This window comes from Ambystoma mexicanum, chromosome 9 (genome assembly GCF_040938575.1).
Source record: "Ambystoma mexicanum isolate Mex_15411 chromosome 9, UKY_AmexF1_1, whole genome shotgun sequence".
Lineage (NCBI taxonomy): Eukaryota > Metazoa > Chordata > Amphibia > Caudata > Ambystomatidae > Ambystoma > Ambystoma mexicanum.
The window spans coordinates 562,243,592-562,271,365 of record NC_090931.1 but is presented as its reverse complement, the minus strand read 5'-3'; the positions used below and the strand labels follow the sequence as shown (position 1 = coordinate 562,271,365).

The 27,774-nt window shown below is 47.5% G+C and overlaps 20 non-coding genes and 7 pseudogenes across 20 annotated transcripts; all 27 read right to left on the bottom strand.

The window, feature by feature from the left end:
- Window positions 1–413: 413 nt before the first annotated feature.
- Window positions 414–631, bottom strand: LOC138490681 (small nucleolar RNA U3). The gene has a single exon (XR_011275599.1). It is a non-coding gene; the product is annotated as a small nucleolar RNA U3 (small nucleolar RNA).
- Window positions 632–1,463: 832 nt separating this feature from the next.
- On the bottom strand, window positions 1,464–1,632 carry LOC138490525 (small nucleolar RNA U3; annotated as a pseudogene).
- Window positions 1,633–2,456: 824 nt separating this feature from the next.
- On the bottom strand, window positions 2,457–2,674 carry LOC138490151 (small nucleolar RNA U3). The gene has a single exon (XR_011275208.1). It is a non-coding gene; the product is annotated as a small nucleolar RNA U3 (small nucleolar RNA).
- An 824-nt stretch (window positions 2,675–3,498) lies between these two features.
- Window positions 3,499–3,716, bottom strand: LOC138490150 (small nucleolar RNA U3). Its single transcript, XR_011275207.1, has one exon. It is a non-coding gene; the product is annotated as a small nucleolar RNA U3 (small nucleolar RNA).
- An 835-nt stretch (window positions 3,717–4,551) lies between these two features.
- On the bottom strand, window positions 4,552–4,769 carry LOC138490149 (small nucleolar RNA U3). The gene has a single exon (XR_011275206.1). It is a non-coding gene; the product is annotated as a small nucleolar RNA U3 (small nucleolar RNA).
- Window positions 4,770–5,593: 824 nt separating this feature from the next.
- Window positions 5,594–5,811, bottom strand: LOC138490148 (small nucleolar RNA U3). The gene has a single exon (XR_011275205.1). It is a non-coding gene; the product is annotated as a small nucleolar RNA U3 (small nucleolar RNA).
- Window positions 5,812–6,635: 824 nt separating this feature from the next.
- Window positions 6,636–6,853, bottom strand: LOC138490147 (small nucleolar RNA U3). Its single transcript, XR_011275204.1, has one exon. It is a non-coding gene; the product is annotated as a small nucleolar RNA U3 (small nucleolar RNA).
- Window positions 6,854–7,677: 824 nt separating this feature from the next.
- Window positions 7,678–7,895, bottom strand: LOC138490146 (small nucleolar RNA U3). The gene has a single exon (XR_011275203.1). It is a non-coding gene; the product is annotated as a small nucleolar RNA U3 (small nucleolar RNA).
- An 835-nt stretch (window positions 7,896–8,730) lies between these two features.
- Window positions 8,731–8,948, bottom strand: LOC138490145 (small nucleolar RNA U3). The gene has a single exon (XR_011275202.1). It is a non-coding gene; the product is annotated as a small nucleolar RNA U3 (small nucleolar RNA).
- Window positions 8,949–9,783: 835 nt separating this feature from the next.
- On the bottom strand, window positions 9,784–9,952 carry LOC138490524 (small nucleolar RNA U3; annotated as a pseudogene).
- Window positions 9,953–10,776: 824 nt separating this feature from the next.
- LOC138490275 (small nucleolar RNA U3) lies at window positions 10,777–10,994 on the bottom strand. The gene has a single exon (XR_011275319.1). It is a non-coding gene; the product is annotated as a small nucleolar RNA U3 (small nucleolar RNA).
- Window positions 10,995–11,818: 824 nt separating this feature from the next.
- LOC138490144 (small nucleolar RNA U3) lies at window positions 11,819–12,036 on the bottom strand. The gene has a single exon (XR_011275201.1). It is a non-coding gene; the product is annotated as a small nucleolar RNA U3 (small nucleolar RNA).
- Window positions 12,037–12,856: 820 nt separating this feature from the next.
- On the bottom strand, window positions 12,857–13,073 carry LOC138490446 (small nucleolar RNA U3). The gene has a single exon (XR_011275473.1). It is a non-coding gene; the product is annotated as a small nucleolar RNA U3 (small nucleolar RNA).
- Window positions 13,074–13,908: 835 nt separating this feature from the next.
- Window positions 13,909–14,077, bottom strand: LOC138490523 (small nucleolar RNA U3; annotated as a pseudogene).
- Window positions 14,078–14,901: 824 nt separating this feature from the next.
- Window positions 14,902–15,119, bottom strand: LOC138490143 (small nucleolar RNA U3). The gene has a single exon (XR_011275200.1). It is a non-coding gene; the product is annotated as a small nucleolar RNA U3 (small nucleolar RNA).
- Window positions 15,120–15,954: 835 nt separating this feature from the next.
- On the bottom strand, window positions 15,955–16,172 carry LOC138490311 (small nucleolar RNA U3). The gene has a single exon (XR_011275352.1). It is a non-coding gene; the product is annotated as a small nucleolar RNA U3 (small nucleolar RNA).
- Window positions 16,173–17,007: 835 nt separating this feature from the next.
- LOC138490522 (small nucleolar RNA U3) lies at window positions 17,008–17,176 on the bottom strand (annotated as a pseudogene).
- An 824-nt stretch (window positions 17,177–18,000) lies between these two features.
- LOC138490675 (small nucleolar RNA U3) lies at window positions 18,001–18,218 on the bottom strand. The gene has a single exon (XR_011275594.1). It is a non-coding gene; the product is annotated as a small nucleolar RNA U3 (small nucleolar RNA).
- An 823-nt stretch (window positions 18,219–19,041) lies between these two features.
- LOC138490234 (small nucleolar RNA U3) lies at window positions 19,042–19,259 on the bottom strand. The gene has a single exon (XR_011275283.1). It is a non-coding gene; the product is annotated as a small nucleolar RNA U3 (small nucleolar RNA).
- Window positions 19,260–20,094: 835 nt separating this feature from the next.
- LOC138490142 (small nucleolar RNA U3) lies at window positions 20,095–20,312 on the bottom strand. Its single transcript, XR_011275199.1, has one exon. It is a non-coding gene; the product is annotated as a small nucleolar RNA U3 (small nucleolar RNA).
- An 835-nt stretch (window positions 20,313–21,147) lies between these two features.
- On the bottom strand, window positions 21,148–21,316 carry LOC138490521 (small nucleolar RNA U3; annotated as a pseudogene).
- Window positions 21,317–22,150: 834 nt separating this feature from the next.
- On the bottom strand, window positions 22,151–22,368 carry LOC138490378 (small nucleolar RNA U3). The gene has a single exon (XR_011275412.1). It is a non-coding gene; the product is annotated as a small nucleolar RNA U3 (small nucleolar RNA).
- An 835-nt stretch (window positions 22,369–23,203) lies between these two features.
- LOC138490520 (small nucleolar RNA U3) lies at window positions 23,204–23,372 on the bottom strand (annotated as a pseudogene).
- An 824-nt stretch (window positions 23,373–24,196) lies between these two features.
- Window positions 24,197–24,414, bottom strand: LOC138490674 (small nucleolar RNA U3). The gene has a single exon (XR_011275593.1). It is a non-coding gene; the product is annotated as a small nucleolar RNA U3 (small nucleolar RNA).
- An 823-nt stretch (window positions 24,415–25,237) lies between these two features.
- LOC138490140 (small nucleolar RNA U3) lies at window positions 25,238–25,455 on the bottom strand. Its single transcript, XR_011275198.1, has one exon. It is a non-coding gene; the product is annotated as a small nucleolar RNA U3 (small nucleolar RNA).
- Window positions 25,456–26,290: 835 nt separating this feature from the next.
- LOC138490432 (small nucleolar RNA U3) lies at window positions 26,291–26,491 on the bottom strand (annotated as a pseudogene).
- Window positions 26,492–27,326: 835 nt separating this feature from the next.
- On the bottom strand, window positions 27,327–27,544 carry LOC138490246 (small nucleolar RNA U3). Its single transcript, XR_011275294.1, has one exon. It is a non-coding gene; the product is annotated as a small nucleolar RNA U3 (small nucleolar RNA).
- Window positions 27,545–27,774: the final 230 nt, after the last annotated feature.

Below are 27,774 nucleotides of genomic sequence, written 5' to 3'. Positions count from 1 at the left end.
TGTGATGGAAGGGTATTGCGCGCATTGGCCAGACAAGCATTTGAGTCGGACCTGAAAAGTACCCAGCTGAATAGGCAGATTCAAATCCCCCAAAGGGGCAGTACAGTGTTGTTTTCACAGAAGCACGAGGATTGCGCCAGATGGAAAACAGTGGCAAATCAGAATGGCTTAACCTTTGTGAAATGGAAGTAGGCCAGCATGCAACAGCCGGAACTTGTCGCTTGGGTCCCCCAGGGCAGCGCACAAAAGGGCCCACGGCCAATTGTGTTTACCGGGGCGACGCAAGGTGTTTGGTCCATGTGGAGATTTGCACAGCTAACAAATCAGAACCCACATAATCGACAGCACAGACACCAAGCAACCCTAAGAACAGGGGAGCTGTCTCTATTTTTCACCAGAATAATAAGCAGCTAACCACTCAGTTTGTGTTCCCTTCCTCCAACCCTCCTGAAAGGGAGAGAGGAACGGTCATCAATAGCAGACAGCAGCTGCATAAATGCAACACTGTCCACTTGCTTCACGCTCAGAAGAGAACACTTCAACTCTTCCTCGTGGTTAGCGAAGACCAGACACTTTCGAACACATTTCCTCAGTTAAGAACTATAGAAATGATCCCTGAAAGTATAGTCTGAACACAAAGGGCAGCCCAGGCAGGTGGAAGAAGCTGCCACCCATATCACTTAGGGTGGGAAAGCGTCTATCGTCCCAAAGGCAACAAAAAGCCCCTCCATTTCTGCATAGGAAAACCTTTCCCGCAACACCATAGAAAACATTTCCTATCCATAGCGTTGGCAAAAGATGACAAAAATGCCTGTACTTTGTAAATTTACATATTGAAGACCAGCAGCCAATAAAATTCGTCAGTGTGGATGACAGAGACAAGGGGCTCCCATGGCCCAGCCAAGGCTGGCCTCAGTAAACAGAGTGGCCATATTACGATGGCAATGAGTGTTATTCAATATCTGGGAAGCTTTGCAGTGGAATTCGAGCAAGCATAAGTGGGAGGCAACGTGAACAATGGCGGTGTGACTTTTATGAGAACGTAATGCATGTGATGGAAGGGTATTGCGCGCATTGGCCAGACAAGCATTTGAGTCAGACCTGAAAAGTACCCAGCTGAATAGGCAGATTCAAATCCCCCAAAGGGGCAGTACAGTGTTGTTTTCACAGAAGCACGAGGATTGCGCCAGATGGAAAACAGTGGCAAATCAGAATGGCTTAACCTTTGTGAAATGGAAGTAGGCCAGCATGCAACAGCCGGAACTTGTCGCTTGGGTCCCCCAGGGCAGCGCACAAAAGGGCCCACGGCCAATTGTGTTTACCGGGGCGACGCAAGGTGTTTGGTCCATGTGGAGATTTGCACAGCTAACAAATCAGAACCCACATAATCGACAGCACAGACACCAAGCAACCCTAAGAACAGGGGAGCTGTCTCTATTTTTCACCAGAATAATAAGCAGCTAACCACTCAGTTTGTGTTCCCTTCCTCCAACCCTCCTGAAAGGGAGAGAGAGGAACGGTCATCAATAGCTGAACACTTCAACTCTTCCTCGTGGTTAGCGAAGACCAGACACTTTCGAACACATTTCCTCAGTTATGAACTATAGAAATGATCCCTGAAAGTATAGTCTTAATAGCACAAAGGGCAGCCCAGGCAGGTGGAAGAAGCTGCCACCCATATCACTTAGGGTGGGAAAGCGTCTATCGTCCCAAAGGCAACAAAAAGCCCCTCCATTTCTGCATAGGAAAACCTTTCCCGCAACACCATAGAAAACATTTCCTATCCATAGCGTTGGCAAAAGATGACAAAAATGCCTGTACTTTGTAAATTTACATATTGAAGACCAGAAGCCAATAAAATTCGTCAGTGTGGATGACAGAGACAAGGGGCTCCCATGGCCCAGCCAAGGCTGGCCTCAGTAAACAGAGTGGCCATATTACGATGGCAATGAGTGTTATTCAATATCTGGGAAGCTTTGCAGTGGAATTCGAGCAAGCATAAGTGGGAGGCAACGTGAACAATGGCGGTGTGACTTTTATGAGAACGTAATGCATGTGATGGAAGGGTATTGCGCGCATTGGCCAGACAAGCATTTGAGTCGGACCTGAAAAGTACCCAGCTGAATAGGCAGATTCAAAGGCAGTACAGTGTTGTTTTCACAGAAGCACGAGGATTGCGCCAGATGAAAAACAGTGGCAAATCAGAATGGCTTAACCTTTGTGAAATGGAAGTAGGCCAGCATGCAACAGCCGGAACTTGTCGCTTGGGTCCCCCAGGGCAGCGCACAAAAGGGCCCACGGCCAATTGTGTTTACCGGGGAGACGCAAGGTGTTTGGTCCATGTGGAGATTTGCACAGCTAACAAATCAGAACCCACATAATCGACAGCACAGACACCAAGCAACCCTAAGAACAGGGGAGCTGTCTCTATTTTTCACCAGAATAATAAGCAGCTAACCACTCAGTTTGTGTTCCCTTCCTCCAACCCTCCTGAAAGGGAGAGAGGAACGGTCATCAATAGCAGACAGCAGCTGCATAAATGCAACACTGTCCACTTGCTTCACGCTCAGAAGAGAACACTTCAACTCTTCCTCGTGGTTAGCGAAGACCAGACACTTTCGAACACATTTCCTCAGTTAAGAACTATAGAAATGATCCCTGAAAGTATAGTCTTAATAGCACAAAGGGCAGCCCAGGTAGGTGGAAGAAGCTGCCACCCATCTCACTTAGGGTGGGAAAGCATCTATCGTCCCAAAGGCAACAAAAAGCCCCCCCATTTCTGCATAGGAAAACCTTTCCCGCAACCCCATAGAAAACCTTTCCTTTCCATAGCGTTGGCAAAAGATGACAAAAATGCCTGTACTTTGTAAATTTACATATTGAAAACCAGCAGCCAATAAAATTCGTCAGTGTGGATGACAGAGACAAGGGGCTCCCATGGCCCAGCCAAGGCTGGCCTCAGTAAACAGAGTGGCCATATTACGATGGCAATGAGTGTTATTCAATATCTGGGAAGCTTTGCAGTGGAATTCGAGCAAGCATAAGTGGGAGGCAACGTGAACAATGGCGGTGTGACTTTTATGAGAACGTAATGCATGTGATGGAAGGGTATTGCGCGCATTGGCCAGACAAGCATTTGAGTCGGACCTGAAAAGTACCCAGCTGAATAGGCAGATTCAAAGGCAGTACAGTGTTGTTTTCACAGAAGCACGAGGATTGCGCCAGATGAAAAACAGTGGCAAATCAGAATGGCTTAACCTTTGTGAAATGGAAGTAGGCCAGCATGCAACAGCCGGAACTTGTCGCTTGGGTCCCCCAGGGCAGCACACAAAAGGGCCCACGGCCAATTGTGTTTACCGGGGCGACGCAAGGTGTTTGGTCCATGTGGATATTTGCACAGCTAACAAATCAGAACCCACATAATCGACAGCACAGACACCAAGCAACCCTAAGAACAGGGGAGCTGTCTCTATTTTTCACCAGAATAATAAGCAGCTAACCACTCAGTTTGTGTTCCCTTCCTCCAACCCTCCTGAAAGGGAGAGAGGAACGGTCATCAATAGCAGACAGCAGCTGCATAAATGCAACACTGTCCACTTGCTTCACGCTCAGAAGAGAACACTTCAACTCTTCCTCGTGGTTAGCGAAGACCAGACACTTTCGAACACATTTCCTCAGTTAAGAACTATAGAAATGATCCCTGAAAGTATAGTCTTAATAGCACAAAGGGCAGCCCAGGCAGGTGGAAGAAGCTGCCACCCATATCACTTAGGGTGGGAAAGCGTCTATCGTCCCAAAGGCAACAAAAAGCCCCTCCATTTCTGCATAGGAAAACCTTTCCCGCAACACCATAGAAAACATTTCCTATCCATAGCGTTGGCAAAAGATGACAAAAATGCCTGTACTTTGTAAATTTACATATTGAAGACCAGCAGCCAATAAAATTCGTCAGTGTGGATGACAGAGACAAGGGGCTCCCATGGCCCAGCCAAGGCTGGCCTCAGTAAACAGAGTGGCCATATTACGATGGCAATGAGTGTTATTCAATATCTGGGAAGCTTTGCAGTGGAATTCGAGCAAGCATAAGTGGGAGGCAACGTGAACAATGGCGGTGTGACTTTTATGAGAACGTAATGCATGTGATGGAAGGGTATTGCGCGCATTGGCCAGACAAGCATTTGAGTCAGACCTGAAAAGTACCCAGCTGAATAGGCAGATTCAAATCCCCCAAAGGGGCAGTACAGTGTTGTTTTCACAGAAGCACGAGGATTGCGCCAGATGGAAAACAGTGGCAAATCAGAATGGCTTAACCTTTGTGAAATGGAAGTAGGCCAGCATGCAACAGCCGGAACTTGTCGCTTGGGTCCATCAGGGCAGCGCACAAAAGGGCCCACGGCCAATTGTGTTTACCGGGGCGACGCAAGGTGTTTGGTCCATGTGGAGATTTGCACAGCTAACAAATCAGAACCCACATAATCGACAGCACAGACACCAAGCAACCCTAAGAACAGGGGAGCTGTCTCTATTTTTCACCAGAATAATAAGCAGCTAACCACTCAGTTTGTGTTCCCTTCCTCCAACCCTCCTGAAAGGGAGAGAGGAACGGTCATCAATAGCAGACAGCAGCTGCATAAATGCAACACTGTCCACTTGCTTCACGCTCAGAAGAGAACACTTCAACTCTTCCTCGTGGTTAGCGAAGACCAGACACTTTCGAACACATTTCCTCAGTTAAGAACTATAGAAATGATCCCTGAAAGTATAGTCTTAATAGCACAAACGGCAGCCCAGGCAGGTGGAAGAAGCTGCCACCCATCTCACTTAGGGTGGGAAAGCGTCTATCGTCCCAAAGGCAACAAAAAGCCCCTCCATTTCTGCATAGGAAAACCTTTCCCGCAACACCATAGAAAACATTTCCTATCCATAGCTTTGGCAAAAGATGACAAAAATGCCTGTACTTTGTAAATTTACATATTGAAGACCAGCAGCCAATAAAATTCGTCAGTGTGGATGACAGAGACAAGGGGCTCCCATGGCCCAGCCAAGGCTGGCCTCAGTAAACAGAGTGGCCATATTACGATGGCAATGAGTGTTATTCAATATCTGGGAAGCTTTGCAGTGGAATTCGAGCAAGCATAAGTGGGAGGCAACGTGAACAATGGCGGTGTGACTTTTATGAGAACGTAATGCATGTGATGGAAGGGTATTGCGCGCATTGGCCAGACAAGCATTTGAGTCGGACCTGAAAAGTACCCAGCTGAATAGGCAGATTCAAAGGCAGTACAGTGTTGTTTTCACAGAAGCACGAGGATTGCGCCAGATGAAAAACAGTGGCAAATCAGAATGGCTTAACCTTTGTGAAATGGAAGTAGGCCAGCATGCAACAGCCGGAACTTGTCGCTTGGGTCCCCCAGGGCAGCGCACAAAAGGGCCCACGGCCAATTGTGTTTACCGGGGAGACGCAAGGTGTTTGGTCCATGTGGAGATTTGCACAGCTAACAAATCAGAACCCACATAATCGACAGCACAGACACCAAGCAACCCTAAGAACAGGGGAGCTGTCTCTATTTTTCACCAGAATAATAAGCAGCTAACCACTCAGTTTGTGTTCCCTTCCTCCAACCCTCCTGAAAGGGAGAGAGGAACGGTCATCAATAGCAGACAGCAGCTGCATAAATGCAACACTGTCCACTTGCTTCACGCTCAGAAGAGAACACTTCAACTCTTCCTCGTGGTTAGCGAAGACCAGACACTTTCGAACACATTTCCTCAGTTAAGAACTATAGAAATGATCCCTGAAAGTATAGTCTTAATAGCACAAAGGGCAGCCCAGGCAGGTGGAAGAAGCTGCCACCCATCTCACTTAGGGTGGGAAAGCATCTATCGTCCCAAAGGCAACAAAAAGCCCCCCCATTTCTGCATAGGAAAACCTTTCCCGCAACCCCATAGAAAACCTTTCCTTTCCATAGCGTTGGCAAAAGATGACAAAAATGCCTGTACTTTGTAAATTTACATATTGAAAACCAGCAGCCAATAAAATTCGTCAGTGTGGATGACAGAGACAAGGGGCTCCCATGGCCCAGCCAAGGCTGGCCTCAGTAAACAGAGTGGCCATATTACGATGGCAATGAGTGTTATTCAATATCTGGGAAGCTTTGCAGTGGAATTCGAGCAAGCATAAGTGGGAGGCAACGTGAACAATGGCGGTGTGACTTTTATGAGAACGTAATGCATGTGATGGAAGGGTATTGCGCGCATTGGCCAGACAAGCATTTGAGTCGGACCTGAAAAGTACCCAGCTGAATAGGCAGATTCAAAGGCAGTACAGTGTTGTTTTCACAGAAGCACGAGGATTGCGCCAGATGAAAAACAGTGGCAAATCAGAATGGCTTAACCTTTGTGAAATGGAAGTAGGCCAGCATGCAACAGCCGGAACTTGTCGCTTGGGTCCCCCAGGGCAGCGCACAAAAGGGCCCACGGCCAATTGTGTTTACCGGGGCGACGCAAGGTGTTTGGTCCATGTGGAGATTTGCACAGCTAACAAATCAGAACCCACATAATCGACAGCACAGACACCAAGCAACCCTAAGAACAGGGGAGCTGTCTCTATTTTTCACCAGAATAATAAGCAGCTAACCACTCAGTTTGTGTTCCCTTCCTCCAACCCTCCTGAAAGGGAGAGAGGAACGGTCATCAATAGCAGACAGCAGCTGCATAAATGCAACACTGTCCACTTGCTTCACGCTCAGAAGAGAACACTTCAACTCTTCCTCGTGGTTAGCGAAGACCAGACACTTTCGAACACATTTCCTCAGTTAAGAACTATAGAAATGATCCCTGAAAGTATAGTCTTAATAGCACAAAGGGCAGCCCAGGCAGGTGGAAGAAGCTGCCACCCATCTCACTTAGGGTGGGAAAGCATCTATCGTCCCAAAGGCAACAAAAAGCCCCCCCATTTCTGCATAGGAAAACCTTTCCCGCAACCCCATAGAAAACCTTTCCTTTCCATAGCGTTGGCAAAAGATGACAAAAATGCCTGTACTTTGTAAATTTACATATTGAAAACCAGCAGCCAATAAAATTCGTCAGTGTGGATGACAGAGACAAGGGGCTCCCATGGCCCAGCCAAGGCTGGCCTCAGTAAACAGAGTGGCCATATTACGATGGCAATGAGTGTTATTCAATATCTGGGAAGCTTTGCAGTGGAATTCGAGCAAGCATAAGTGGGAGGCAACGTGAACAATGGCGGTGTGACTTTTATGAGAACGTAATGCATGTGATGGAAGGGTATTGCGCGCATTGGCCAGACAAGCATTTGAGTCGGACCTGAAAAGTACCCAGCTGAATAGGCAGATTCAAAGGCAGTACAGTGTTGTTTTCACAGAAGCACGAGGATTGCGCCAGATGAAAAACAGTGGCAAATCAGAATGGCTTAACCTTTGTGAAATGGAAGTAGGCCAGCATGCAACAGCCGGAACTTGTCGCTTGGGTCCCCCAGGGCAGCGCACAAAAGGGCCCACGGCCAATTGTGTTTACCGGGGCGACGCAAGGTGTTTGGTCCATGTGGAGATTTGCACAGCTAACAAATCAGAACCCACATAATCGACAGCACAGACACCAAGCAACCCTAAGAACAGGGGAGCTGTCTCTATTTTTCACCAGAATAATAAGCAGCTAACCACTCAGTTTGTGTTCCCTTCCTCCAACCCTCCTGAAAGGGAGAGAGGAACGGTCATCAATAGCAGACAGCAGCTGCATAAATGCAACACTGTCCACTTGCTTCACGCTCAGAAGAGAACACTTCAACTCTTCCTCGTGGTTAGCGAAGACCAGACACTTTCGAACACATTTCCTCAGTTAAGAACTATAGAAATGATCCCTGAAAGTATAGTCTTAATAGCACAAAGGGCAGCCCAGGCAGGTGGAAGAAGCTGCCACCCATCTCACTTAGGGTGGGAAAGCATCTATCGTCCCAAAGGCAACAAAAAGCCCCCCCATTTCTGCATAGGAAAACCTTTCCCGCAACCCCATAGAAAACCTTTCCTTTCCATAGCGTTGGCAAAAGATGACAAAAATGCCTGTACTTTGTAAATTTACATATTGAAGACCAGCAGCCAATAAAATTTGTCAGTGTGGATGACAGAGACAAGGGGCTCCCATGGCCCAGCCAAGGCTGGCCTCAGTAAACAGAGTGGCCATATTACGATGGCAATGAGTGTTATTCAATATCTGGGAAGCTTTGCAGTGGAATTCGAGCAAGCATAAGTGGGAGGCAACGTGAACAATGGCGGTGTGACTTTTATGAGAACGTAATGCATGTGATGGAAGGGTATTGCGCGCATTGGCCAGACAAGCATTTGAGTCGGACCTGAAAAGTACCCAGCTGAATAGGCAGATTCAAATCCCCCAAAGGGGCAGTACAGTGTTGTTTTCACAGAAGCACGAGGATTGCGCCAGATGGAAAACAGTGGCAAATCAGAATGGCTTAACCTTTGTGAAATGGAAGTAGGCCAGCATGCAACAGCCGGAACTTGTCGCTTGGGTCCCCCAGGGCAGCGCACAAAAGGGCCCACGGCCAATTGTGTTTACCGGGGCGACGCAAGGTGTTTGGTCCATGTGGAGATTTGCACAGCTAACAAATCAGAACCCACATAATCGACAGCACAGACACCAAGCAACCCTAAGAACAGGGGAGCTGTCTCTATTTTTCACCAGAATAATAAGCAGCTAACCACTCAGTTTGTGTTCCCTTCCTCCAACCCTCCTGAAAGGGAGAGAGGAACGGTCATCAATAGCAGACAGCAGCTGCATAAATGCAACACTGTCCACTTGCTTCACGCTCAGAAGAGAACACTTCAACTCTTCCTCGTGGTTAGCGAAGACCAGACACTTTCGAACACATTTCCTCAGTTAAGAACTATAGAAATGATCCCTGAAAGTATAGTCTTAATAGCACAAAGGGCAGCCCAGGCAGGTGGAAGAAGCTGCCACCCATATCACTTAGGGTGGGAAAGCGTCTATCGTCCCAAAGGCAACAAAAAGCCCCTCCATTTCTGCATAGGAAAACCTTTCCCGCAACACCATAGAAAACATTTCCTATCCATAGCGTTGGCAAAAGATGACAAAAATGCCTGTACTTTGTAAATTTACATATTGAAGACCAGCAGCCAATAAAATTCGTCAGTGTGGATGACAGAGACAAGGGGCTCCCATGGCCCAGCCAAGGCTGGCCTCAGTAAACAGAGTGGCCATATTACGATGGCAATGAGTGTTATTCAATATCTGGGAAGCTTTGCAGTGGAATTCGAGCAAGCATAAGTGGGAGGCAACGTGAACAATGGCGGTGTGACTTTTATGAGAACGTAATGCATGTGATGGAAGGGTATTGCGCGCATTGGCCAGACAAGCATTTGAGTCAGACCTGAAAAGTACCCAGCTGAATAGGCAGATTCAAATCCCCCAAAGGGGCAGTACAGTGTTGTTTTCACAGAAGCACGAGGATTGCGCCAGATGGAAAACAGTGGCAAATCAGAATGGCTTAACCTTTGTGAAATGGAAGTAGGCCAGCATGCAACAGCCGGAACTTGTCGCTTGGGTCCCCCAGGGCAGCGCACAAAAGGGCCCACGGCCAATTGTGTTTACCGGGGCGACGCAAGGTGTTTGGTCCATGTGGAGATTTGCACAGCTAACAAATCAGAACCCACATAATCGACAGCACAGACACCAAGCAACCCTAAGAACAGGGGAGCTGTCTCTATTTTTCACCAGAATAATAAGCAGCTAACCACTCAGTTTGTGTTCCCTTCCTCCAACCCTCCTGAAAGGGAGAGAGAGGAACGGTCATCAATAGCTGAACACTTCAACTCTTCCTCGTGGTTAGCGAAGACCAGACACTTTCGAACACATTTCCTCAGTTATGAACTATAGAAATGATCCCTGAAAGTATAGTCTTAATAGCACAAAGGGCAGCCCAGGCAGGTGGAAGAAGCTGCCACCCATATCACTTAGGGTGGGAAAGCGTCTATCGTCCCAAAGGCAACAAAAAGCCCCTCCATTTCTGCATAGGAAAACCTTTCCCGCAACACCATAGAAAACATTTCCTATCCATAGCGTTGGCAAAAGATGACAAAAATGCCTGTACTTTGTAAATTTACATATTGAAGACCAGCAGCCAATAAAATTCGTCAGTGTGGATGACAGAGACAAGGGGCTCCCATGGCCCAGCCAAGGCTGGCCTCAGTAAACAGAGTGGCCATATTACGATGGCAATGAGTGTTATTCAATATCTGGGAAGCTTTGCAGTGGAATTCGAGCAAGCATAAGTGGGAGGCAACGTGAACAATGGCGGTGTGACTTTTATGAGAACGTAATGCATGTGATGGAAGGGTATTGCGCGCATTGGCCAGACAAGCATTTGAGTCGGACCTGAAAAGTACCCAGCTGAATAGGCAGATTCAAAGGCAGTACAGTGTTGTTTTCACAGAAGCACGAGGATTGCGCCAGATGAAAAACAGTGGCAAATCAGAATGGCTTAACCTTTGTGAAATGGAAGTAGGCCAGCATGCAACAGCCGGAACTTGTCGCTTGGGTCCCCCAGGGCAGCGCACAAAAGGGCCCACGGCCAATTGTGTTTACCGGGGAGACGCAAGGTGTTTGGTCCATGTGGAGATTTGCACAGCTAACAAATCAGAACCCACATAATCGACAGCACAGACACCAAGCAACCCTAAGAACAGGGGAGCTGTCTCTATTTTTCACCAGAATAATAAGCAGCTAACCACTCAGTTTGTGTTCCCTTCCTCCAACCCTCCTGAAAGGGAGAGAGGAACGGTCATCAATAGCAGACAGCAGCTGCATAAATGCAACACTGTCCACTTGCTTCACGCTCAGAAGAGAACACTTCAACTCTTCGTCGTGGTTAGCGAAGACCAGACACTTTCGAACACATTTCCTCAGTTAAGAACTATAGAAATGATCCCTGAAAGTATAGTCTTAATAGCACAAAGGGCAGCCCAGGTAGGTGGAAGAAGCTGCCACCCATCTCACTTAGGGTGGGAAAGCATCTATCGTCCCAAAGGCAACAAAAAGCCCCCCCATTTCTGCATAGGAAAACCTTTCCCGCAACCCCATAGAAAACCTTTCCTTTCCATAGCGTTGGCAAAAGATGACAAAAATGCCTGTACTTTGTAAATTTACATATTGAAAACCAGCAGCCAATAAAATTCGTCAGTGTGGATGACAGAGACAAGGGGCTCCCATGGCCCAGCCAAGGCTGGCCTCAGTAAACAGAGTGGCCATATTACGATGGCAATGAGTGTTATTCAATATCTGGGAAGCTTTGCAGTGGAATTCGAGCAAGCATAAGTGGGAGGCAACGTGAACAATGGCGGTGTGACTTTTATGAGAACGTAATGCATGTGATGGAAGGGTATTGCGCGCATTGGCCAGACAAGCATTTGAGTCGGACCTGAAAAGTACCCAGCTGAATAGGCAGATTCAAAGGCAGTACAGTGTTGTTTTCACAGAAGCACGAGGATTGCGCCAGATGAAAAACAGTGGCAAATCAGAATGGCTTAACCTTTGTGAAATGGAAGTAGGCCAGCATGCAACAGCCGGAACTTGTCGCTTGGGTCCCCCAGGGCAGCGCACAAAAGGGCCCACGGCCAATTGTGTTTACCGGGGCGACGCAAGGTGTTTGGTCCATGTGGAGATTTGCACAGCTAACAAATCAGAACCCACATAATCGACAGCACAGACACCAAGCAACCCTAAGAACAGGGGAGCTGTCTCTATTTTTCACCAGAATAATAAGCAGCTAACCACTCAGTTTGTGTTCCCTTCCTCCAACCCTCCTGAAAGGGAGAGAGGAACGGTCATCAATAGCAGACAGCAGCTGCATAAATGCAACACTGTCCACTTGCTTCACGCTCAGAAGAGAACACTTCAACTCTTCCTCGTGGTTAGCGAAGACCAGACACTTTCGAACACATTTCCTCAGTTAAGAACTATAGAAATGATCCCTGAAAGTATAGTCTTAATAGCACAAAGGGCAGCAAGCTGCCACCCATCTCACTTAGGGTGGGAAAGCATCTATCGTCCCAAAGGCAACAAAAAGCCCCCCCATTTCTGCATAGGAAAACCTTTCCCGCAACCCCATAGAAAACCTTTCCTTTCCATAGCGTTGGCAAAAGATGACAAAAATGCCTGTACTTTGTAAATTTACATATTGAAGACCAGCAGCCAATAAAATTTGTCAGTGTGGATGACAGAGACAAGGGGCTCCCATGGCCCAGCCAAGGCTGGCCTCAGTAAACAGAGTGGCCATATTACGATGGCAATGAGTGTTATTCAATATCTGGGAAGCTTTGCAGTGGAATTCGAGCAAGCATAAGTGGGAGGCAACGTGAACAATGGCGGTGTGACTTTTATGAGAACGTAATGCATGTGATGGAAGGGTATTGCGCGCATTGGCCAGACAAGCATTTGAGTCGGACCTGAAAAGTACCCAGCTGAATAGGCAGATTCAAATCCCCCAAAGGGGCAGTACAGTGTTGTTTTCACAGAAGCACGAGGATTGCGCCAGATGGAAAACAGTGGCAAATCAGAATGGCTTAACCTTTGTGAAATGGAAGTAGGCCAGCATGCAACAGCCGGAACTTGTCGCTTGGGTCCCCCAGGGCAGCGCACAAAAGGGCCCACGGCCAATTGTGTTTACCGGGGCGACGCAAGGTGTTTGGTCCATGTGGAGATTTGCACAGCTAACAAATCAGAACCCACATAATCGACAGCACAGACACCAAGCAACCCTAAGAACAGGGGAGCTGTCTCTATTTTTCACCAGAATAATAAGCAGCTAACCACTCAGTTTGTGTTCCCTTCCTCCAACCCTCCTGAAAGGGAGAGAGGAACGGTCATCAATAGCAGACAGCAGCTGCATAAATGCAACACTGTCCACTTGCTTCACCTCAGAAGAGAACACTTCAACTCTTCCTCGTGGTTAGCGAAGACCAGACACTTTCGAACACATTTCCTCAGTTAAGAACTATAGAAATGATCCCTGAAAGTATAGTCTTAATAGCACAAAGGGCAGCCCAGGCAGGTGGAAGAAGCTGCCACCCATATCACTTAGGGTGGGAAAGCGTCTATCGTCCCAAAGGCAACAAAAAGCCTCTCCATTTCTGCATAGGAAAACCTTTCCCGCAACACCATAGAAAACATTTCCTATCCATAGCGTTGGCAAAAGATGACAAAAATGCCTGTACTTTGTAAATTTACATATTGAAGACCAGCAGCCAATAAAATTCGTCAGTGTGGATGACAGAGACAAGGGGCTCCCATGGCCCAGCCAAGGCTGGCCTCAGTAAACAGAGTGGCCATATTACGATGGCAATGAGTGTTATTCAATATCTGGGAAGCTTTGCAGTGGAATTCGAGCAAGCATAAGTGGGAGGCAACGTGAACAATGGCGGTGTGACTTTTATGAGAACGTAATGCATGTGATGGAAGGGTATTGCGCGCATTGGCCAGACAAGCATTTGAGTCAGACCTGAAAAGTACCCAGCTGAATAGGCAGATTCAAATCCCCCAAAGGGGCAGTACAGTGTTGTTTTCACAGAAGCACGAGGATTGCGCCAGATGGAAAACAGTGGCAAATCAGAATGGCTTAACCTTTGTGAAATGGAAGTAGGCCAGCATGCAACAGCCGGAACTTGTCGCTTGGGTCCCCCAGGGCAGCGCACAAAAGGGCCCACGGCCAATTGTGTTTACCGGGGCGACGCAAGGTGTTTGGTCCATGTGGAGATTTGCACAGCTAACAAATCAGAACCCACATAATCGACAGCACAGACACCAAGCAACCCTAAGAACAGGGGAGCTGTCTCTATTTTTCACCAGAATAATAAGCAGCTAACCACTCAGTTTGTGTTCCCTTCCTCCAACCCTCCTGAAAGGGAGAGAGAGGAACGGTCATCAATAGCTGAACACTTCAACTCTTCCTCGTGGTTAGCGAAGACCAGACACTTTCGAACACATTTCCTCAGTTATGAACTATAGAAATGATCCCTGAAAGTATAGTCTTAATAGCACAAAGGGCAGCCCAGGCAGGTGGAAGAAGCTGCCACCCATATCACTTAGGGTGGGAAAGCGTCTATCGTCCCAAAGGCAACAAAAAGCCCCTCCATTTCTGCATAGGAAAACCTTTCCCGCAACACCATAGAAAACATTTCCTATCCATAGCGTTGGCAAAAGATGACAAAAATGCCTGTACTTTGTAAATTTACATATTGAAGACCAGCAGCCAATAAAATTCGTCAGTGTGGATGACAGAGACAAGGGGCTCCCATGGCCCAGCCAAGGCTGGCCTCAGTAAACAGAGTGGCCATATTACGATGGCAATGAGTGTTATTCAATATCTGGGAAGCTTTGCAGTGGAATTCGAGCAAGCATAAGTGGGAGGCAACGTGAACAATGGCGGTGTGACTTTTATGAGAACGTAATGCATGTGATGGAAGGGTATTGCGCGCATTGGCCAGACAAGCATTTGAGTCGGACCTGAAAAGTACCCAGCTGAATAGGCAGATTCAAAGGCAGTACAGTGTTGTTTTCACAGAAGCACGAGGATTGCGCCAGATGAAAAACAGTGGCAAATCAGAATGGCTTAACCTTTGTGAAATGGAAGTAGGCCAGCATGCAACAGCCGGAACTTGTCGCTTGGGTCCCCCAGGGCAGCGCACAAAAGGGCCCACGGCCAATTGTGTTTACCGGGGCGACGCAAGGTGTTTGGTCCATGTGGAGATTTGCACAGCTAACAAATCAGAACCCACATAATCGACAGCACAGACACCAAGCAACCCTAAGAACAGGGGAGCTGTCTCTATTTTTCACCAGAATAATAAGCAGCTAACCACTCAGTTTGTGTTCCCTTCCTCCAACCCTCCTGAAAGGGAGAGAGGAACGGTCATCAATAGCAGACAGCAGCTGCATAAATGCAACACTGTCCACTTGCTTCACGCTCAGAAGAGAACACTTCAACTCTTCCTCGTGGTTAGCGAAGACCAGACACTTTCGAACACATTTCCTCAGTTAAGAACTATAGAAATGATCCCTGAAAGTATAGTCTTAATAGCACAAAGGGCAGCCCAGGCAGGTGGAAGAAGCTGCCACCCATCTCACTTAGGGTGGGAAAGCATCTATCTTCCCAAAGGCAACAAAAAGCCCCCCCATTTCTGCATAGGAAAACCTTTCCCGCAACCCCATAGAAAACCTTTCCTTTCCATAGCGTTGGCAAAAGATGACAAAAATGCCTGTACTTTGTAAATTTACATATTGAAGACCAGCAGCCAATAAAATTTGTCAGTGTGGATGACAGAGACAAGGGGCTCCCATGGCCCAGCCAAGGCTGGCCTCAGTAAACAGAGTGGCCATATTACGATGGCAATGAGTGTTATTCAATATCTGGGAAGCTTTGCAGTGGAATTCGAGCAAGCATAAGTGGGAGGCAACGTGAACAATGGCGGTGTGACTTTTATGAGAACGTAATGCATGTGATGGAAGGGTATTGCGCGCATTGGCCAGACAAGCATTTGAGTCGGACCTGAAAAGTACCCAGCTGAATAGGCAGATTCAAATCCCCCAAAGGGGCAGTACAGTGTTGTTTTCACAGAAGCACGAGGATTGCGCCAGATGGAAAACAGTGGCAAATCAGAATGGCTTAACCTTTGTGAAATGGAAGTAGGCCAGCATGCAACAGCCGGAACTTGTCGCTTGGGTCCCCCAGGGCAGCGCACAAAAGGGCCCACGGCCAATTGTGTTTACCGGGGCGACGCAAGGTGTTTGGTCCATGTGGAGATTTGCACAGCTAACAAATCAGAACCCACATAATCGACAGCACAGACACCAAGCAACCCTAAGAACAGGGGAGCTGTCTCTATTTTTCACCAGAATAATAAGCAGCTAACCACTCAGTTTGTGTTCCCTTCCTCCAACCCTCCTGAAAGGGAGAGAGGAACGGTCATCAATAGCAGACAGCAGCTGCATAAATGCAACACTGTCCACTTGCTTCACGCTCAGAAGAGAACACTTCAACTCTTCCTCGTAGTTAGCGAAGACCAGACACTTTCGAACACATTTCCTCAGTTAAGAACTATAGAAATGATCCCTGAAAGTATAGTCTTAATAGCACAAAGGGCAGCCCAGGCAGGTGGAAGAAGCTGCCACCCATATCACTTAGGGTGGGAAAGCGTCTATCGTCCCAAAGGCAACAAAAAGCCCCTCCATTTCTGCATAGGAAAACCTTTCCCGCAACACCATAGAAAACATTTCCTATCCATAGCGTTGGCAAAAGATGACAAAAATGCCTGTACTTTGTAAATTTACATATTGAAGACCAGCAGCCAATAAAATTCGTCAGTGTGGATGACAGAGACAAGGGGCTCCCATGGCCCAGCCAAGGCTGGCCTCAGTAAACAGAGTGGCCATATTACGATGGCAATGAGTGTTATTCAATATCTGGGAAGCTTTGCAGTGGAATTCGAGCAAGCATAAGTGGGAGGCAACGTGAACAATGGCGGTGTGACTTTTATGAGAACGTAATGCATGTGATGGAAGGGTATTGCGCGCATTGGCCAGACAAGCATTTGAGTCAGACCTGAAAAGTACCCAGCTGAATAGGCAGATTCAAATCCCCCAAAGGGGCAGTACAGTGTTGTTTTCACAGAAGCACGAGGATTGCGCCAGATGGAAAACAGTGGCAAATCAGAATGGCTTAACCTTTGTGAAATGGAAGTAGGCCAGCATGCAACAGCCGGAACTTGTCGCTTGGGTCCCCCAGGGCAGCGCACAAAAGGGCCCACGGCCAATTGTGTTTACCGGGGCGACGCAAGGTGTTTGGTCCATGTGGAGATTTGCACAGCTAACAAATCAGAACCCACATAATCGACAGCACAGACACCAAGCAACCCTAAGAACAGGGGAGCTGTCTCTATTTTTCACCAGAATAATAAGCAGCTAACCACTCAGTTTGTGTTCCCTTCCTCCAACCCTCCTGAAAGGGAGAGAGAGGAACGGTCATCAATAGCTGAACACTTCAACTCTTCCTCGTGGTTAGCGAAGACCAGACACTTTCGAACACATTTCCTCAGTTATGAACTATAGAAATGATCCCTGAAAGTATAGTCTTAATAGCACAAAGGGCAGCCCAGGCAGGTGGAAGAAGCTGCCACCCATATCACTTAGGGTGGGAAAGCGTCTATCGTCCCAAAGGCAACAAAAAGCCCCTCCATTTCTGCATAGGAAAACCTTTCCCGCAAAACCATAGAAAACATTTCCTATCCATAGCGTTGGCAAAAGATGACAAAAATGCCTGTACTTTGTAAATTTACATATTGAAGACCAGCAGCCAATAAAATTCGTCAGTGTGGATGACAGAGACAAGGGGCTCCCATGGCCCAGCCAAGGCTGGCCTCAGTAAACAGAGTGGCCATATTACGATGGCAATGAGTGTTATTCAATATCTGGGAAGCTTTGCAGTGGAATTCGAGCAAGCATAAGTGGGAGGCAACGTGAACAATGGCGGTGTGACTTTTATGAGAACGTAATGCATGTGATGGAAGGGTATTGCGCGCATTGGCCAGACAAGCATTTGAGTCGGACCTGAAAAGTACCCAGCTGAATAGGCAGATTCAAAGGCAGTACAGTGTTGTTTTCACAGAAGCACGAGGATTGCGCCAGATGAAAAACAGTGGCAAATCAGAATGGCTTAACCTTTGTGAAATGGAAGTAGGCCAGCATGCAACAGGCGGAACTTGTCGCTTGGGTCCCCCAGGGCAGCGCACAAAAGGGCCCACGGCCAATTGTGTTTACCGGGGAGACGCAAGGTGTTTGGTCCATGTGGAGATTTGCACAGCTAACAAATCAGAACCCACATAATCGACAGCACAGACACCAAGCAACCCTAAGAACAGGGGAGCTGTCTCTATTTTTCACCAGAATAATAAGCAGCTAACCACTCAGTTTGTGTTCCCTTCCTCCAACCCTCCTGAAAGGGAGAGAGGAACGGTCATCAATAGCAGACAGCAGCTGCATAAATGCAACACTGTCCACTTGCTTCACGCTCAGAAGAGAACACTTCAACTCTTCCTCGTGGTTAGCGAAGACCAGACACTTTCGAACACATTTCCTCAGTTAAAAACTATAGAAATGATCCCTGAAAGTATAGTCTTAATAGCACAAAGGGCAGCCCAGGTAGGTGGAAGAAGCTGCCACCCATCTCACTTAGGGTGGGAAAGCATCTATCGTCCCAAAGGCAACAAAAAGCCCCCCATTTCTGCATAGGAAAACCTTTCCCGCAACCCCATAGAAAACCTTTCCTTTCCATAGCGTTGGCAAAAGATGACAAAAATGCCTGTACTTTGTAAATTTACATATTGAAAACCAGCAGCCAATAAAATTCGTCAGTGTGGATGACAGAGACAAGGGGCTCCCATGGCCCAGCCAAGGCTGGCCTCAGTAAACAGAGTGGCCATATTACGATGGCAATGAGTGTTATTCAATATCTGGGAAGCTTTGCAGTGGAATTCGAGCAAGCATAAGTGGGAGGCAACGTGAACAATGGCGGTGTGACTTTTATGAGAACGTAATGCATGTGATGGAAGGGTATTGCGCGCATTGGCCAGACAAGCATTTGAGTCGGACCTGAAAAGTACCCAGCTGAATAGGCAGATTCAAAGGCAGTACAGTGTTGTTTTCACAGAAGCACGAGGATTGCGCCAGATGAAAAACAGTGGCAAATCAGAATGGCTTAACCTTTGTGAAATGGAAGTAGGCCAGCATGCAACAGCCGGAACTTGTCGCTTGGGTCCCCCAGGGCAGCGCACAAAAGGGCCCACGGCCAATTGTGTTTACCGGGGCGACGCAAGGTGTTTGGTCCATGTGGAGATTTGCACAGCTAACAAATCAGAACCCACATAATCGACAGCACAGACACCAAGCAACCCTAAGAACAGGGGAGCTGTCTCTATTTTTCACCAGAATAATAAGCAGCTAACCACTCAGTTTGTGTTCCCTTCCTCCAACCCTCCTGAAAGGGAGAGAGGAACGGTCATCAATAGCAGACAGCAGCTGCATAAATGCAACACTGTCCACTTGCTTCACGCTCAGAAGAGAACACTTCAACTCTTCCTCGTGGTTAGCGAAGAGCAGACACTTTCGAACACATTTCCTCAGTTAAGAACTATAGAAATGATCCCTGAAAGTATAGTCTTAATAGCACAAAGGGCAGCCCAGGCAGGTGGAAGAAGCTGCCACCCATCTCACTTAGGGTGGGAAAGCATCTATCGTCCCAAAGGCAACAAAAAGCCCCCCCATTTCTGCATAGGAAAACCTTTCCCGCAACCCCATAGAAAACCTTTCCTTTCCATAGCGTTGGCAAAAGATGACAAAAATGCCTGTACTTTGTAAATTTACATATTGAAGACCAGCAGCCAATAAAATTTGTCAGTGTGGATGACAGAGACAAGGGGCTCCCATGGCCCAGCCAAGGCTGGCCTCAGTAAACAGAGTGGCCATATTACGATGGCAATGAGTGTTATTCAATATCTGGGAAGCTTTGCAGTGGAATTCGAGCAAGCATAAGTGGGAGGCAACGTGAACAATGGCGGTGTGACTTTTATGAGAACGTAATGCATGTGATGGAAGGGTATTGCGCGCATTGGCCAGACAAGCATTTGAGTCGGACCTGAAAAGTACCCAGCTGAATAGGCAGATTCAAATCCCCCAAAGGGGCAGTACAGTGTTGTTTTCACAGAAGCACGAGGATTGCGCCAGATGGAAAACAGTGGCAAATCAGAATGGCTTAACCTTTGTGAAATGGAAGTAGGCCAGCATGCAACAGCCGGAACTTGTCGCTTGGGTCCCCCAGGGCAGCGCACAAAAGGGCCCACGGCCAATTGTGTTTACCGGGGCGACGCAAGGTGTTTGGTCCATTTGGAGATTTGCACAGCTAACAAATCAGAACCCACATAATCGACAGCACAGACACCAAGCAACCCTAAGAACAGGGGAGCTGTCTCTATTTTTCACCAGAATAATAAGCAGCTAACCACTCAGTTTGTGTTCCCTTCCTCCAACCCTCCTGAAAGGGAGAGAGGAACGGTCATCAATAGCAGACAGCAGCTGCATAAATGCAACACTGTCCACTTGCTTCACGCTCAGAAGAGAACACTTCAACTCTTCCTCGTGGTTAGCGAAGACCAGACACTTTCGAACACATTTCCTCAGTTAAGAACTATAGAAATGATCCCTGAAAGTATAGTCTTAATAGCACAAAGGGCAGCCCAGGCAGGTGGAAGAAGCTGCCACCCATATCACTTAGGGTGGGAAAGCGTCTATCGTCCCAAAGGCAACAAAAAGCCCCTCCATTTCTGCATAGGAAAACCTTTCCCGCAACACCATAGAAAACATTTCCTATCCATAGCGTTGGCAAAAGATGACAAAAATGCCTGTACTTTGTAAATTTACATATTGAAGACCAGCAGCCAATAAAATTCGTCAGTGTGGATGACAGAGACAAGGGGCTCCCATGGCCCAGCCAAGGCTGGCCTCAGTAAACAGAGTGGCCATATTACGATGGCAATGAGTGTTATTCAATATCTGGGAAGCTTTGCAGTGGAATTCGAGCAAGCATAAGTGGGAGGCAACGTGAACAATGGCGGTGTGACTTTTATGAGAACGTAATGCATGTGATGGAAGGGTATTGCGCGCATTGGCCAGACAAGCATTTGAGTCAGACCTGAAAAGTACCCAGCTGAATAGGCAGATTCAAATCCCCCAAAGGGGCAGTACAGTGTTGTTTTCACAGAAGCACGAGGATTGCGCCAGATGGAAAACAGTGGCAAATCAGAATGGCTTAACCTTTGTGAAATGGAAGTAGGCCAGCATGCAACAGCCGGAACTTGTCGCTTGGGTCCCCCAGGGCAGCGCACAAAAGGGCCCACGGCCTATTGTGTTTACCGGGGCGACGCAAGGTGTTTGGTCCATGTGGAGATTTGCACAGCTAACAAATCAGAACCCACATAATCGACAGCACAGACACCAAGCAACCCTAAGAACAGGGGAGCTGTCTCTATTTTTCACCAGAATAATAAGCAGCTAACCACTCAGTTTGTGTTCCCTTCCTCCAACCCTCCTGAAAGGGAGAGAGAGGAACGGTCATCAATAGCTGAACACTTCAACTCTTCCTCGTGGTTAGCGAAGACCAGACACTTTCGAACACATTTCCTCAGTTATGAACTATAGAAATGATCCCTGAAAGTATAGTCTTAATAGCACAAAGGGCAGCCCAGGCAGGTGGAAGAAGCTGCCACCCATCTCACTTAGGGTGGGAAAGCATCTATCGTCCCAAAGGCAACAAAAAGCCCCCCATTTCTGCATAGGAAAACCTTTCCCGCAACCCCATAGAAAACCTTTCCTTTCCATAGCGTTGGCAAAAGATGACAAAAATGCCTGTACTTTGTAAATTTGCATATTGAAAACCAGCAGCCAATAAAATTCGTCAGTGTGGATGACAGAGACAAGGGGCTCCCATGGCCCAGCCAAGGCTGGCCTCAGTAAACAGAGTGGCCATATTACGATGGCAATGAGTGTTATTCAATATCTGGGAAGCTTTGCAGTGGAATTCGAGCAAGCATAAGTGGGAGGCAACGTGAACAATGGCGGTGTGACTTTTATGAGAACGTAATGCATGTGATGGAAGGGTATTGCGCGCATTGGCCAGACAAGCATTTGAGTCGGACCTGAAAAGTACCCAGCTGAATAGGCAGATTCAAATCCCCCAAAGGGGCAGTACAGTGTTGTTTTCACAGAAGCACGAGGATTGCGCCAGATGGAAAACAGTGGCAAATCAGAATGGCTTAACCTTTGTGAAATGGAAGTAGGCCAGCATGCAACAGCCGGAACTTGTCGCTTGGGTCCCCCAGGGCAGCGCACAAAAGGGCCCACGGCCAATTGTGTTTACCGGGGCGACGCAAGGTGTTTGGTCCATGTGGAGATTTGCACAGCTAACAAATCAGAACCCACATAATCGACAGCACAGACACCAAGCAACCCTAAGAACAGGGGAGCTGTCTCTATTTTTCACCAGAATAATAAGCAGCTAACCACTCAGTTTGTGTTCCCTTCCTCCAACCCTCCTAAAAGGGAGAGAGGAACGGTCATCAATAGCAGACAGCAGCTGCATAAATGCAACACTGTCCACTTGCTTCACGCTCAGAAGAGAACACTTCAACTCTTCCTCGTAGTTAGCGAAGACCAGACACTTTCGAACACATTTCCTCTGTTAAGAACTATAGAAATGATCCCTGAAAGTATAGTCTTAATAGCACAAAGGGCAGCCCAGGCAGGTGGAAGAAGCTGCCACCCATATCACTTAGGGTGGGAAAGCGTCTATCGTCCCAAAGGCAACAAAAAGCCCCTCCATTTCTGCATAGGAAAACCTTTCCCGCAACACCATAGAAAACATTTCCTATCCATAGCGTTGGCAAAAGATGACAAAAATGCCTGTACTTTGTAAATTTACATATTGAAGACCAGCAGCCAATAAAATTCGTCAGTGTGGATGACAGAGACAAGGGGCTCCCATGGCCCAGCCAAGGCTGGCCTCAGTAAACAGAGTGGCCATATTACGATGGCAATGAGTGTTATTCAATATCTGGGAAGCTTTGCAGTGGAATTCGAGCAAGCATAAGTGGGAGGCAACGTGAACAATGGCGGTGTGACTTTTATGAGAACGTAATGCATGTGATGGAAGGGTATTGCGCGCATTGGCCAGACAAGCATTTGAGTCAGACCTGAAAAGTACCCAGCTGAATAGGCAGATTCAAATCCCCCAAAGGGGCAGTACAGTGTTGTTTTCACAGAAGCACGAGGATTGCGCCAGATGGAAAACAGTGGCAAATCAGAATGGCTTAACCTTTGTGAAATGGAAGTAGGCCAGCATGCAACAGCCGGAACTTGTCGCTTGGGTCCCCCAGGGCAGCGCACAAAAGGGCCCACGGCCAATTGTGTTTACCGGGGCGACGCAAGGTGTTTGGTCCATGTGGAGATTTGCACAGCTAACAAATCAGAACCCACATAATCGACAGCACAGACACCAAGCAACCCTAAGAACAGGGGAGCTGTCTCTATTTTTCACCAGAATAATAAGCAGCTAACCACTCAGTTTGTGTTCCCTTCCTCCAACCCTCCTGAAAGGGAGAGAGAGGAACGGTCATCAATAGCTGAACACTTCAACTCTTCCTCGTGGTTAGCGAAGACCAGACACTTTCGAACACATTTCCTCAGTTATGAACTATAGAAATGATCCCTGAAAGTATAGTCTTAATAGCACAAAGGGCAGCCCAGGCAGGTGGAAGAAGCTGCCACCCATATCACTTAGGGTGGGAAAGCGTCTATCGTCCCAAAGGCAACAAAAAGCCCCTCCATTTCTGCATAGGAAAACCTTTCCCGCAAAACCATAGAAAACATTTCCTATCCATAGCGTTGGCAAAAGATGACAAAAATGCCTGTACTTTGTAAATTTACATATTGAAGACCAGCAGCCAATAAAATTCGTCAGTGTGGATGACAGAGACAAGGGGCTCCCATGGCCCAGCCAAGGCTGGCCTCAGTAAACAGAGTGGCCATATTACGATGGCAATGAGTGTTATTCAATATCTGGGAAGCTTTGCAGTGGAATTCGAGCAAGCATAAGTGGGAGGCAACGTGAACAATGGCGGTGTGACTTTTATGAGAACGTAATGCATGTGATGGAAGGGTATTGCGCGCATTGGCCAGACAAGCATTTGAGTCGGACCTGAAAAGTACCCAGCTGAATAGGCAGATTCAAAGGCAGTACAGTGTTGTTTTCACAGAAGCACGAGGATTGCGCCAGATGAAAAACAGTGGCAAATCAGAATGGCTTAACCTTTGTGAAATGGAAGTAGGCCAGCATGCAACAGGCGGAACTTGTCGCTTGGGTCCCCCAGGGCAGCGCACAAAAGGGCCCACGGCCAATTGTGTTTACCGGGGAGACGCAAGGTGTTTGGTCCATGTGGAGATTTGCACAGCTAACAAATCAGAACCCACATAATCGACAGCACAGACACCAAGCAACCCTAAGAACAGGGGAGCTGTCTCTATTTTTCACCAGAATAATAAGCAGCTAACCACTCAGTTTGTGTTCCCTTCCTCCAACCCTCCTGAAAGGGAGAGAGGAACGGTCATCAATAGCAGACAGCAGCTGCATAAATGCAACACTGTCCACTTGCTTCACGCTCAGAAGAGAACACTTCAACTCTTCCTCGTGGTTAGCGAAGACCAGACACTTTCGAACACATTTCCTCAGTTAAAAACTATAGAAATGATCCCTGAAAGTATAGTCTTAATAGCACAAAGGGCAGCCCAGGTAGGTGGAAGAAGCTGCCACCCATCTCACTTAGGGTGGGAAAGCATCTATCGTCCCAAAGGCAACAAAAAGCCCCCCATTTCTGCATAGGAAAACCTTTCCCGCAACCCCATAGAAAACCTTTCCTTTCCATAGCGTTGGCAAAAGATGACAAAAATGCCTGTACTTTGTAAATTTACATATTGAAAACCAGCAGCCAATAAAATTCGTCAGTGTGGATGACAGAGACAAGGGGCTCCCATGGCCCAGCCAAGGCTGGCCTCAGTAAACAGAGTGGCCATATTACGATGGCAATGAGTGTTATTCAATATCTGGGAAGCTTTGCAGTGGAATTCGAGCAAGCATAAGTGGGAGGCAACGTGAACAATGGCGGTGTGACTTTTATGAGAACGTAATGCATGTGATGGAAGGGTATTGCGCGCATTGGCCAGACAAGCATTTGAGTCGGACCTGAAAAGTACCCAGCTGAATAGGCAGATTCAAAGGCAGTACAGTGTTGTTTTCACAGAAGCACGAGGATTGCGCCAGATGAAAAACAGTGGCAAATCAGAATGGCTTAACCTTTGTGAAATGGAAGTAGGCCAGCATGCAACAGCCGGAACTTGTCGCTTGGGTCCCCCAGGGCAGCGCACAAAAGGGCCCACGGCCAATTGTGTTTACCGGGGCGACGCAAGGTGTTTGGTCCATGTGGAGATTTGCACAGCTAACAAATCAGAACCCACATAATCGACAGCACAGACACCAAGCAACCCTAAGAACAGGGGAGCTGTCTCTATTTTTCACCAGAATAATAAGCAGCTAACCACTCAGTTTGTGTTCCCTTCCTCCAACCCTCCTGAAAGGGAGAGAGGAACGGTCATCAATAGCAGACAGCAGCTGCATAAATGCAACACTGTCCACTTGCTTCACGCTCAGAAGAGAACACTTCAACTCTTCCTCGTGGTTAGCGAAGACCAGACACTTTCGAACACATTTCCTCAGTTAAGAACTATAGAAATGATCCCTGAAAGTATAGTCTTAATAGCACAAAGGGCAGCCCAGGCAGGTGGAAGAAGCTGCCACCCATCTCACTTAGGGTGGGAAAGCATCTATCGTCCCAAAGGCAACAAAAAGCCCCCCCATTTCTGCATAGGAAAACCTTTCCCGCAACCCCATAGAAAACCTTTCCTTTCCATAGCGTTGGCAAAAGATGACAAAAATGCCTGTACTTTGTAAATTTACATATTGAAGACCAGCAGCCAATAAAATTTGTCAGTGTGGATGACAGAGACAAGGGGCTCCCATGGCCCAGCCAAGGCTGGCCTCAGTAAACAGAGTGGCCATATTACGATGGCAATGAGTGTTATTCAATATCTGGGAAGCTTTGCAGTGGAATTCGAGCAAGCATAAGTGGGAGGCAACGTGAACAATGGCGGTGTGACTTTTATGAGAACGTAATGCATGTGATGGAAGGGTATTGCGCGCATTGGCCAGACAAGCATTTGAGTCGGACCTGAAAAGTACCCAGCTGAATAGGCAGATTCAAATCCCCCAAAGGGGCAGTACAGTGTTGTTTTCACAGAAGCACGAGGATTGCGCCAGATGGAAAACAGTGGCAAATCAGAATGGCTTAACCTTTGTGAAATGGAAGTAGGCCAGCATGCAACAGCCGGAACTTGTCGCTTGGGTCCCCCAGGGCAGCGCACAAAAGGGCCCACGGCCAATTGTGTTTACCGGGGCGACGCAAGGTGTTTGGTCCATGTGGAGATTTGCACAGCTAACAAATCAGAACCCACATAATCGACAGCACAGACACCAAGCAACCCTAAGAACAGGGGAGCTGTCTCTATTTTTCACCAGAATAATAAGCAGCTAACCACTCAGTTTGTGTTCCCTTCCTCCAACCCTCCTGAAAGGGAGAGAGGAACGGTCATCAATAGCAGACAGCAGCTGCATAAATGCAACACTGTCCACTTGCTTCACGCTCAGAAGAGAACACTTCAACTCTTCCTCGTGGTTAGCGAACACATTTCCTCAGTTAAGAACTATAGAAATGATCCCTGAAAGTATAGTCTTAATAGCACAAAGGGCAGCCCAGGCAGGTGGAAGAAGCTGCCACCCATCTCACTTAGGGTGGGAAAGCATCTATCGTCCCAAAGGCAACAAAAAGCCCCCCCATTTCTGCATAGGAAAACCTTTCCCGCAACCCCATAGAAAACCTTTCCTTTCCATAGCGTTGGCAAAAGATGACAAAAATGCCTGTACTTTGTAAATTTACATATTGAAGACCAGCAGCCAATAAAATTTGTCAGTGTGGATGACAGAGACAAGGGGCTCCCATGGCCCAGCCAAGGCTGGCCTCAGTAAACAGAGTGGCCATATTACGATGGCAATGAGTGTTATTCAATATCTGGGAAGCTTTGCAGTGGAATTCGAGCAAGCATAAGTGGGAGGCAACGTGAACAATGGCGGTGTGACTTTTATGAGAACGTAATGCATGTGATGGAAGGGTATTGCGCGCATTGGCCAGACAAGCATTTGAGTCGGACCTGAAAAGTACCCAGCTGAATAGGCAGATTCAAATCCCCCAAAGGGGCAGTACAGTGTTGTTTTCACAGAAGCACGAGGATTGCGCCAGATGGAAAACAGTGGCAAATCAGAATGGCTTAACCTTTGTGAAATGGAAGTAGGCCAGCATGCAACAGCCGGAACTTGTCGCTTGGGTCCCCCAGGGCAGCGCACAAAAGGGCCCACGGCCAATTGTGTTTACCGGGGCGACGCAAGGTGTTTGGTCCATGTGGAGATTTGCACAGCTAACAAATCAGAACCCACATAATCGACAGCACAGACATCAAGCAACCCTAAGAACAGGGGAGCTGTCTCTATTTTTCACCAGAATAATAAGCAGCTAACCACTCAGTTTGTGTTCCCTTCCTCCAACCCTCCTGAAAGGGAGAGAGGAACGGTCATCAATAGCAGACAGCAGCTGCATAAATGCAACACTGTCCACTTGCTTCACGCTCAGAAGAGAACACTTCAACTCTTCCTCGTGGTTAGCAAAGACCAGACACTTTCGAACACATTTCCTCAGTTAAGAACTATAGAAATGATCCCTGAAAGTATAGTCTTAATAGCACAAAGGGCAGCCCAGGCAGGTGGAAGAAGCTGCCACCCATATCACTTAGGGTGGGAAAGCGTCTATCGTCCCAAAGGCAACAAAAAGCCCCTCCATTTCTGCATAGGAAAACCTTTCCCGCAACACCATAGAAAACATTTCCTATCCATAGCGTTGGCAAAAGATGACAAAAATGCCTGTACTTTGTAAATTTACATATTGAAGACCAGCAGCCAATAAAATT